This window comes from Cavia porcellus, unplaced genomic scaffold, assembly GCF_034190915.1.
Source record: "Cavia porcellus strain 051 isolate PalLab524CR breed Dunkin Hartley unplaced genomic scaffold, mCavPor4.1 scaffold_21, whole genome shotgun sequence".
In the NCBI taxonomy this organism is placed as follows: Eukaryota; Metazoa; Chordata; class Mammalia; order Rodentia; family Caviidae; genus Cavia; species Cavia porcellus.
The window spans coordinates 56,479,360-56,490,793 of NW_026947504.1; positions in this window are offsets into that span (position 1 = coordinate 56,479,360).

Consider the following 11,434-nt stretch of genomic DNA (forward strand, 5'->3'; position numbering starts at 1 on the left):
TCATTAGAAATAGGAAAAAATTGAACAAATGAATAAAATATGCTTCCAATTTCCAGGCTAGTAAGGTCTAGGGGAACTTGAGGAGGTCTCAGTGAGTCATGAAGCTATGTTTCTTTGTAGCACAACTTGCCCCTATCCCCCCTCTTGGGGAGATGTGTACCTCTTGGGAAATGTGTCACAGTGCTGTGACCTGTTCTGAATCTCTAGTTTTAAGCTCATTAACAACGTTAAACTACAGCATTCAGTGACTTAGAGAAACTATAGGGTCACCCTTCCCCTGAGAGTCCATTATTCTGCTAAAATAGCATTTGTCAACATTTTTTACACTAGGACAGGTCTCTTCCTGTGGCCTCTTGATTCTACATGTGAATAGACCAAATGAATCTGCGCTGTGCTCACCCTCCTGCGCTGACCATGTGAGTGTGAAACCAAGGTCTTTTCTGGCATGCACAGCCTCTCTGCATTAAGCCTATACCCAGATCAAAAGAGATTATAACCTAAGTATGTTTTGTGATGATCACCCCATATTCTCTGGACACAGTGTTATAAGCACCAAGACTGAAATAGTTACCCACAATGGTGAAGTGGGTTCTAGAGACACTCTGTTAGGAGAAATGACTGAAGGACTTGGACAATTTGTCTTGGAAAAATATTAGTGCAGATATGGTATTTGTGTCCCATAAAAGAAAAAAATACACATATTTTTGTAGAACTCAAATACAAATAACTAGGTTTGAAATATGTAAGATGCAATAAAATATATTTTGGTTCTTGTAAGGCAGAGCCCCCTAACAATTAAAGCTATCCATAAATGAAATGAGCTGCCTAGGAAAGTAATGATTTCCCAAGTACTGGAGTTGTTCCCAGCATATTCCTGGAGGCCTGAGAGCAGGGGCATTGCAGAAAATGCTTCTGCTTTGGAGAGAAATTGGACCAGAAATTGGGTTCTTTCCAAGTCTGAGGTTCTGAAAGCAGCTGAATTTTTGCTCAGATGGCCAAGGTGCTTTGTGGCCCCCACGTAAGCACACAGGTACCGGAGTATCAAAAGACAGGCACAAAATCACAGGAAACTTGACTTGTTATCTAGTCTATCCTCCCGCTTTTATTATATGCAATAGATGAGACTCTGGAAATTACATTATTTCCCTAGATAAACTATTCTACTTTATATCCCTTATCAAAAAGATTTCTATTTTCCTCCTCCTAAATCTCTAGGCCTAACTCTTCAGCCTATTCCTTCTGGCTTTATGCTCAGCGCATATGAAGAACAATCAATCATATCCCTCATTATACCAATTCACACAACTAAAACTGGATTTCATAAGGCTTCTCTTCTCCAAACTGAGAAATTTCAGCTCATTTCCTGCTCCTCTTAAATGTTCTTTTTAATGATCACTTTCCCAAGTTCCTCTAAAAATTATCTAAAAGGAAATGTAGAACTTATAATGACTCTTTGTTATCTATAACAGTGCTGCCCAAATGTGTTCTATGGAACATTAGTTAATAATTATTATTTTTGCATGCTCTCTGACCAAATGAATGTAAAACTATCCAGGGGTTAGTCAGGCCGGGGATATGGCTCAGCAGCACAGTGCCTGCCTGGCAAGCACAAGGTCCTGAGTTCGATTCCTGATACTAAAATAATAATAATGTTAATCAGAATACTCAGTTTGTATTATGAATCTCCTAGACCATGATAGAGTATGTAGTATTTCCCAAACATTATGACAGAGAGATATGTTTCAGAGCATGTTCAAGGCCTAATGTTTCACAAAACATCATTTTGGAAGCATCCTGTCAAAGTCCAAAACCCACACCCACCCCTCAGAGCTCTGTATACTCAACCACATAATCTATTTCTCACTGCTTCCCTACAGAAAGTCTCCTTCCTGCCCAGGCTACTGTCGGGACCTCATCTTCCCTTTATCATTCAGGTTAACCCTTCCCTCACCAACAAGCCAGGAATTCTTCAAACTTCAATACCAGCCACACAATGGTACCACTGAGTGACTATCAGAGAGGCAAGTAACTACAATCTCAACAAAAACAACACCTCCAAGAGAAAGACAGGCAACTAAGAACAGAAAAGCTGGCTTACCCAAGTTACAAAGACAGGCAGGGACTGAGAATTGAAACTTCCTGTTTGGAGCTTTTCATACAATACCAGTAGGTTAATCCTCAAGCTAGGAATTCACTGAGACAACATATTTCTAGGTCTCTTTCAAGCCTTCTAAATAGACTGTCTTGGAAGTCTACTTTTAAAAAATCTCTCCTTATCCTGTGCCAGGTTTGAGAACCTCTATATTATGTAACATTATCTCCCACAGCAACATCACACCTACCAACCAAGCTGGCGCCCACTCCCAATTTAGAGTAGTTTGAGTGAGTCAACGAGTTCTGAGTGTCTTTTTCTCTATTGGTAGAATAAGTTGGTTGGACCACTTCACCTCTAAGATCCTCCCTAGCAATTTGATTCTGCTATTTCTAAGTGTTTATTTAGTTATGCTCAACATTTACCCACCTATTCCAGTGGACACCCTACTCTCCAGCCTCTGAACATTTATATAATATATGAGGACTAAGCCATAATGTATTATTTGGTTCACCACCTCAGAGCAATGTTTGTGGAGTGTTCCAGTGGGGCAGGTGTACTACAAATGTTATTGCTAATGCCTGAAATAGTCCCAAAGGTGTTAATATCCATATTTTGGTATAAAGACACTAGGAGTCTAAAGTATGATATAACATTTCCTATTTCCAAAGTCATATTACTTTTAAGCTGTGGAATTGGATTTCTAAAACAGGTTGGTCTGATTCTAGATGCTCTGTCCATCATGCCATGCTGCTTATGAATTTGAGTCACATTTCCTCATTATAGGTAGTAGCTGTCCTTATCGTGTATCCCCTTCAACACTAGCACCTTGCCAAGCATCAAGTAGGCACTCAATAAATATTTGTTGATTTGATTAGTGGATTAACTGTCTCCTTCTACCTGGAACACAGACCACATCTTTTCAATGTTAAAAAAAAAAAAAGCATGCTACACCCAGAGACCATCTGCAAGTTTTCGGTTAGCTCAGAGCAGAAAATTACAGCTGTGTAGACTGCACCTGTAGACTCAAGCTTAATTAATAGGCTTATCTAGGATTGTGTCTGTAGCACAGATATAGTACTGTATGCACAACACAGAGCGTGTTGACATAGCGGGGGCATGTTTTATTTCTCTCGTTTCATACCATTAAGACCATGTTAATGAAAGTGAATTATTGGTAGTGATAATAATAAAGATGAAAATCTTCCCCCTCCTGATCCCTTACAAATGTTTTTCATTTCAAATCTCAAATCCTCAAGGGAGAAGTGGGTGGGAGTGTCACCAATCCCGATAATGATCTTGGGTATTACACTGTTCATTTGGAGCTCTGATTTAGCTAAGCTGACAGATGTTGGGGAAAAACATGTCTCGCCTGAAAACTCTCCGGTGGCTGCCCAGCTGTGGCTGCAAAGAGAAGCAGAGTTTCTCCAGGAGAGCTTCCTGCTCATTTAAATTCAGGATTTGACATGCAGAATCATCCTGCTCTAAAGGTGGAAGTTGAAGCTCCCTGATTTTAGGAAATGACTCCAGCTTGATGTTTCGGAGACAGATTCCACCACTAATCACCCAGTTCCTCTCAAGGTTCTTCAAACTGCGGTGCTCACTGTGCTCTGGTATCTTGACAAACCTTGTCTTGTCGTGACACAGTTAACCATGTACACCAGAGAAGAGGAAAAACATCTCCGTGTTAACCAAGATCATGTGACATGTCCTTTGTTCTCTCCCCAGAGCAGTTTAGACAAGGGGAGTGTTTAATTCACCTTTAAATGATAACCAATTTCCCTAATGACAGTCTGAACTCATCGCGTTCTTTTGTTTTGCTTTGCCTTGTTATTTTCAAAATAAATAGACAAAAGACGCCACGGGAAAAGACCTATTCTAGAGAGAAAAAATGACTTACAGGGTGACCTTTGATATCCTTAGGTCTTAATTTTCCCACTTGAAAATTTTTTAAAAAGCATTTTGATCTCCAAAAAGGAAAATCTGCCAATTAAATATAAGGCAGAAGGCCAATTTCTTCCCAGCAACAGTAGAAGGAGGTCGGCATTCACTCAGCCATCAGAGAGCAGAGGGGACGCGGGGACAAAGCCCAAAGCTGTCTCTGGGCTCAGGACTCCAAATAAATGAATGAACCTGGATTTCAGAAACTCATAGCACAAAATTTACATTGCCTAAATGGTCAACGTGTTTTCTGAGAAGCACAAGCCTTCCTGTAATCTAGAATATGTGGCTTCAAGCAGTGATAATTTTTATCAACTGAAGTTTTTGGTAAGACAAAAGTGAGGGAGATATTTGTAAATGTAGTTACACTGATTCACAGAAAATCAGAATGGCATCAATAGTTAAATCATCAGTGCAGATGAGTCTTAAACAAAGTTCTCTTATACTAATCTCCTCAATCCTGAATCCCCTCAACCGAATAAACACAGGGTTTGAAACAGGTGTTTCAATGAAGGAAAAATTTAAAAGCCAATGATACCTATAAAACAGAGGGCTGTGGGGAGGCCACTGGTCCCCATCCCTCACCCCTGAGTCATTACCAAGATGCTGGTCTTCCTGAACTGCTATCTGCTTCTCAGATGCTGGGCTCCGGGTAAGCTCCAATTATTTTAAAAGCCGGCTACCTCGTTTAGACATTAGGAGATCATTATACCAGAAGCAGCTCTGCTGCCATCTCATCAAAATTCACCTGTGTCTTAACAAAACCAGGAGAATAAAGGCATTATTCCAGGGTCAATTGTCCATAGGCTGCCTGGAATTTGCACTGCACCTTTATTCTAAAAGGACTTCAAAGTCATCAGGGGAAGACATCTTCAGTTAATACAGTCACGCAAAATGCTTATAAGGTAGGAGAACTATAGCATGATTTCCTTTTCTCTCCATGCTTATGAATGGAGGCAAAGGCTCCTAAGCACAGAGTTTGTGCAGCTCGCTCGGGGTCGTGGTCACTGGGCTCACTCATCTCACAATCATTTACAGATCATCTTCTCAGAAATAATGGTGACTAGAACTCTGTGCTGCCCTGGAAGAGGTTCCCGGCCTATAGGATTGGCTTGATTTACAGACTTCAATATAGAAGTGATGAGGTTGTATTTTAGGATATATACAGGGAGCTATTGGAGTAAAGCAGCTCTTTTTAACTTGGAGAGAGAAAATCCAGAGTAGAACCTAAATCCTAAAAAACAGAGGGAACCATTTTGAAAGAAAACTGCTTTCTTTCTCTGAAATCAGTAGTTTTCGGCCCTTAACTTCATATTAGAACCCCTAGTTTTTTTTCCCAGTACCACTGCTCAGGCCTTTCTCCAGATCACTTTGAATCATAGTGTCTGGTATGGAGACCAAACATTCGTTTTTTAAAAATCCTAAGGCAATCCTGTGATGCAGTCATGATCGAGAGCCACCATATTAGCAAAAAGGCTTTAGCCACAGCCACAGAACCATATCAATTCTCTCTTCATATGTGTGCTTCAACTCACATTTCCAATCATTAGCTTCTTCAGGACAGGAACCAAACTTTTAACTCTTCCACACTCCAATCGGATCCCCATGGTATCAAGAATGCCACAGCTTCTGGATAAATGTTCAGCCAACACATCTCCAATGAAGAAGACAGCAAAGTGATCCTTAAACTTGTCCATGAAAATGTGACTCAAAGGCTTCACCAACACGATAACGAGGTATAACAGGTAGATTTAGTTCAGCTGGATCAGAAAGATGTTTATGATTAAATCCAAAGAGTGGCTGACTTGATGACTAGCCACCATCTGCTAATGAATTTTTCCTCTTTAAAAAAAAGTAGAAAACAAAAAATGTTGCCCAAGATGGCACACTGCCATTGATCAGAGGGCAAAGGACCTCAATTCCAGTAAAATGGGTTTAAAAAAAAAAAAAGCAAGTTGATGGCATCCAGCTCTCAGCTGGCAATCAATGGGTATAGAGGGAAATGAATTCAGGCTTTTGTTGGACTAACTGCTGGCCTTGTAAAACGGAAGCTGCTGCAAAGCTGTGCCAAGTTTGGGGTCCACTAAATCAGTCAGAAGTTTCCAGCGCTAAAGTCTCCCTCACAGTGGTTTCCTGGGACAGCAGGACAATCACAGTGGCTGGCTGAGGCCCACCTGGTAAGACACTGCTCAGTCAAGTGCCCACACCAGCCCTGCTTCTCCTGTGCCCAAGACAGAGTGGAACTTTTCTGACTGAACTAAATCCTCCAAGCCTCATTAAATCACGCTTTAGTACCACATTGTTCGGCCATTGCCGCTCCCAGTGTTGTATGTCAAACCTGTCCCCTCACCGTCTTGGATAATAAAATGTTTTATGGTTTTGCTGGATGATTGCTCCGCGTCCCTTTTATTTTTGAAAAGGCACATAATAAATACCCCCGCAGAGCAAAGACTGATTTGATGGAAAACACTGCATAGTGGAGCCAAAAGCAATCAGGCTCACCCAGAAAAGATGGCACAGCTGGCGGGGTTCTGGGGATGTGTCATTTGCAAATGTTGCCTCGGCCATTCAGGAAAAGCACAATTAGCAGGATATGGCTCTGAGCCTCCAAAGAAGTGGCCAGAGAGACAGCCAGCCCAGCCAGTTTCATCTCCTATATGGTCAGTCCCAGCCAAGCTATGATGACCAGCCCTAAGTTCAGGCAGCATACGTGGTAGAGTGTATAGGTGGACATGTACACTGTGCACTGCAGAAGCACCAATGGCTCATGGTAACCACAAGAGGAAGGTCAGGCAATCCTTGTTTCTATCTGCGCCTTCCTCTGCAGAATAACTGTGAGTCCTACCATGCCAGTGATGCGTGAATCACATCATCCCATTGTTTGACAGCAAAGCTGTTATCCCCCTGCTTGAAAAATCCAATTTAGCTTAATGCAGAGGGACTCATTATCTATAATCAGGAACATATGGAATTCTCTGATTCAACTTCGGCCTGATATTTTGATAGTCCAATTCAATTATTTTAATAATGCATAAGCTCAGGTTTAAATCCAAGCAAGCTCAGCCAACTCTTAAAAAATGAAACTTTGATTCCTTTTTGTAAAAATTAGCCTTTGACTTTGGTTTTCGGTTACTAACTTGGTGTGATAGATTCTACTTTGGCTCTGGAGCTTTATTTAAGTATTTTGTTACAGTTACACTTATTGTCTTAGGGATGGCTACATCTGTGAGGTGTGTCCTCCATCGCAAAATCACTGACAGTAGTTCTGCACATAATTCAGCTCAGAGGTAGCACAGCTACCCAGCGGAAGGATTATACTTATCTCTGCATCTGTTTATTAAGATATACTTAAATAATTTTCTATTATTATTATTATTATTATTATGAGTATGAGGCCACCGTTAGGATAACTTAGAGACATATGAATTATAAAGAGAACAGTCTGTTTTACTTCCTAATAGAAAAATGCGAATGTCAAACATCTTCAAAGAGTGAACAGATGCATCTGTTTGTGGTCACTAATAGCCACCTTTAATCGTGACACCATCTTTTTAAGGAAAGAAATGAGTCAAATTTGTCTTGTAGGTAAGAGATAATTCTTTAATGAGGTTATTGCTCTTCCCAGCCAGGACATTAGCCAGCAACTGATAAAAATGAGCCTTCTTTGCCAAAATCCTATCAGCCAAAAAAAAAAAAGAAAGAAAAGAAAAGAAAAAGCAAGATTTCTCCATCACAAATCTCATCTGGAATGTTAAAACTTTCTTTAAAGTGAAAGCAGTTTGTCTCAAATACCAACAGCCAGGGGAAGCCCAACCACAATATAGGGTACAGTCACTTTAGATGCTTTGGATAGCGAGTATCCAAAGTGAACACCTAGGTCATCCATAGTCAACATCACAGGCCCCTGTGCTATTGGCTACACAGTACAAAATACACCAACCAGGTATCAGCTTCAAAGCATAAGCGCACTTCCCAGGAAGGAAGTTAAACATTTGCATAATTTTCCTAGCCTCCTCCCCACGACACAAAATCAACACAGAAGCCTTAAGATTCCCAGAAGCTGGAGACCTTGAAAGCATCCTTCTTTCTAGGTCACATCCACAGGCACTGAGGAAAAGGGATGCCTCTGAGATGTGACACCTGATAACTTTACATTTACTCATTTGTAAATTTCATGCCCACATAACCATGTTAATAACACGCTTTAAATTTATAAGTGAATAAGCACAAATTTACAAAATAGACATGTTATAAAAATGAGATAAAACATAAATACAGGACTCCTCTTTTTTATAACAGACTAGCTAACTCAACCAACCCTTTCTCATGAAAATAAAGACAATAAACAGACATTTAATCTATATAAAATTGAGAATAAGCCAGCAAGAAAGTAATGGATTTTCAGAGGCCAAAAACAAACTGAAAGATTGATCCCAGGAAGACTCAACAGAGGACACAGACATCTTCCACCTAAGGGCGTTTGCTTACTCTGGTGAATTTAAGCTTTAGTTTTACAGCCTGTGAACTGAGTGCAGGAGAAAAGGACAAAAGCCCTCCAACTGTAGAATTCTGATTTGAGATCCTGGTTAGAAAGTTACACTTTCACGCAAAAATAAAACAAAAGTCAACTAATCACTCCCCTTAAAGACAGCCCAAGAGTCTACAAGCTGGACACCTTGACCCTAAATTCCAGAATTTGTAACCAGTGGTTTAATCTCACCCAGCATTTAGCTCATGTTCACTGTGTCTTACACCAACACTAGTGATGCTGAAGTGGTCCCAGGCAGGCGATACTCTAAGCACTTCATAAAACAAGTGCAAGGAGTCTCTGAAAGAATCCGCTTTTGGTTCAAGCCTTAAAGAATTCAAACTGATAAAAAGTTTCAATAAATAGGATCTCATGGTAAAAAAAAAAAAAATTAAAAATGCACAATCCATAAGGAACTAAATTGGCCTGTGAAAAAGCCTACAAACGATTATTGATAGAATCAGGCTTGGAAAAATTTGAAATACTGAAATAATTAAACACAGTATATACAATGAAACTATACCATAGCTAAATCTTGGGAATAGCCTATATGCCCATCAACAGATAAATACTATAGACTAAAATGTGTTATGCTATAAAGAAAGATAAACCTGAGGCATTCATAGGTAAGTGGATGGTCCTTGAGACCACAATAGTAAATGAAATAAGTCAGACACACACACTTTAATAGCACATGCATTCTCTTATGTGAAAAACTCAAATATGTAATATATATATAATATATATATTATATAATATATATTTTATTATATATTATATATTATATATATTATATTATATATGATATATTATATATAATAAAATAATATATATTATATATTATATATATATATATATATATATATAAAACATAAATGATATACACTGAAATGGAAGATAGGTAAAGTAAGTAGGGAGGTCTTTTCCAAAAGGATAAGAGAACGAGAGATGGACAGAGGAGGAGGAGGGGAGGAGGAAAAGGGAATGGGGGAAAAAAGAATTGAAGAAGAAAAAAATGAAAATAGAGTTTTCATAAATGGGAAGAGGATCGAGTTGGAGGGAGGTGAGAGGAAAGGGATGGGAAGAACATTAAGATGTCTCGTGTGCATGTAGCCTAATAAATGTAATTATCATGTACCGCAAATGTACTAATAAAAAGAGAAAGATATGTTTAAAGAAATGAAAATTTTAAAGTAGTGTAAGGAATAAATTCATTTGGGAGAAAAAACTGATGGTAGAAACTTTTAGAAGTCAAAAATTGATTTGAAATTAAAACCCAGTCGATAGATTTAACAGCAGCTTAGACATAGCTAAAAACATGAGCAAAGAAGAAATACCTCAGAACTATTGGAATTTCAGTCCAGAGAAACAAAACTTTGGACACTGCTTAATAGATATTAAGGAACAGAGAAGATAGAGTGAAGTGATTTGTCATACATTAAATTAGGGTTGGAGAACAGGAGAGTGTTAATTGGGTAAGGATAGCTATCAACACAAAAGGGCAAAGAATTTTTCTGAAGCGATGAAAGATTACCTCAGATTTGAACCTCTAAATATATCAAATAGCAGAGTCAAATTTTTAAAAATCCACACCTAGACACAAAACAGTGAAGCTGCAGACAATACTAAACAAAGAACAGATATGTTGCCTATCAAGGAACAATTTCTAAACAGCTCTATTCTCAAAAGCAGCTGGAACACTCACTATAAGGATGGCAAGCAACCTGGATTATTTACCCAGCAAAAATATTTCTCAGAGACACAAGTGAAATTGTCAGACAGGCAAAAAGAAAGAAAGAAAGAAAGAAAGAAAGAAAGAAAGAAAGAAAGAAAGAAAGAAAGAAAGAAAGAAAGAAAGAAAGAAAGAAAGAAAAGAAAATGTGCCATAATAAGCTCTAAAATCCTAAAGGGTGCAACTTAATAACAAAATTTTTCTCAAAATATATTATCTAGAAGAAGAAAAATTATGAAGAGGAAATTAGTAAACATGTGGTTAACTCTCAACACACATTAACCACATAAAACACATAAAAACATAAACTGCTTTGCTGGACAGAGCAGCAATAAGATAAGACCCTGAGCCCCTGGTACCTTTAACACTGCAGCTTTTGATTACCTTCTTCAACTTTTCCCACCAAAATGCTGCAGGGATTAACAATAATTTATACAGTAAAATGCACATAATGTAAATACTCAGTAGAACAAACTTTGACGATTAGATATAACCATGTAACCACACCTATACAAGATACGGAATCCTTCCCTTACCCCAGAAAGTTCCCTCATTCATCACCCCAGGACATCCTGTTACAGGGTTGTAGGGTGCAGAAATCGCCTTCTGGAGGAGGTTTCTAGGTTCTTTCTATCCTGAGTGAAGAATTGGTCAATGTGAGTACAAATGGTAGCAAAGGTTTATTAGAAATAAGAAACAGGCTCTGCAGAGTAAGTTTGGGCCAAAACAGGAAAACAAGTCCACTCTACGAGTGAGGGGGTCCACTACGACGAGAGAACACAGTGGCAGAAACTCGGTGTGGATGTCCTTTTCATATCACCCAACCCTCAGGCTGATCCCAGGTCTAGGCCATCTTAGGCTTAATTCTCACAAGATATCCATGTGGAGAGCTTTGGGAACTGCACCTCTGCCCTGGGATCTGTATTACCAGGTGAGGCTGCTACCAGCCAGTTTGCCATGTCCTAATCTCCTATCTCAATCCCTCTCTGATTTGTATCCCTAAATTAGTAAAACCTGTTCCTGAACTCCTCATAAAAAGAACATATGAACCATTCTTTTGTGTTTGCTGTCCCATTTCTCAGTGTAACACAGTATTTCTGAGACTCATGTGTGTTATACATCAAGTGTGTCTTTTTTATTG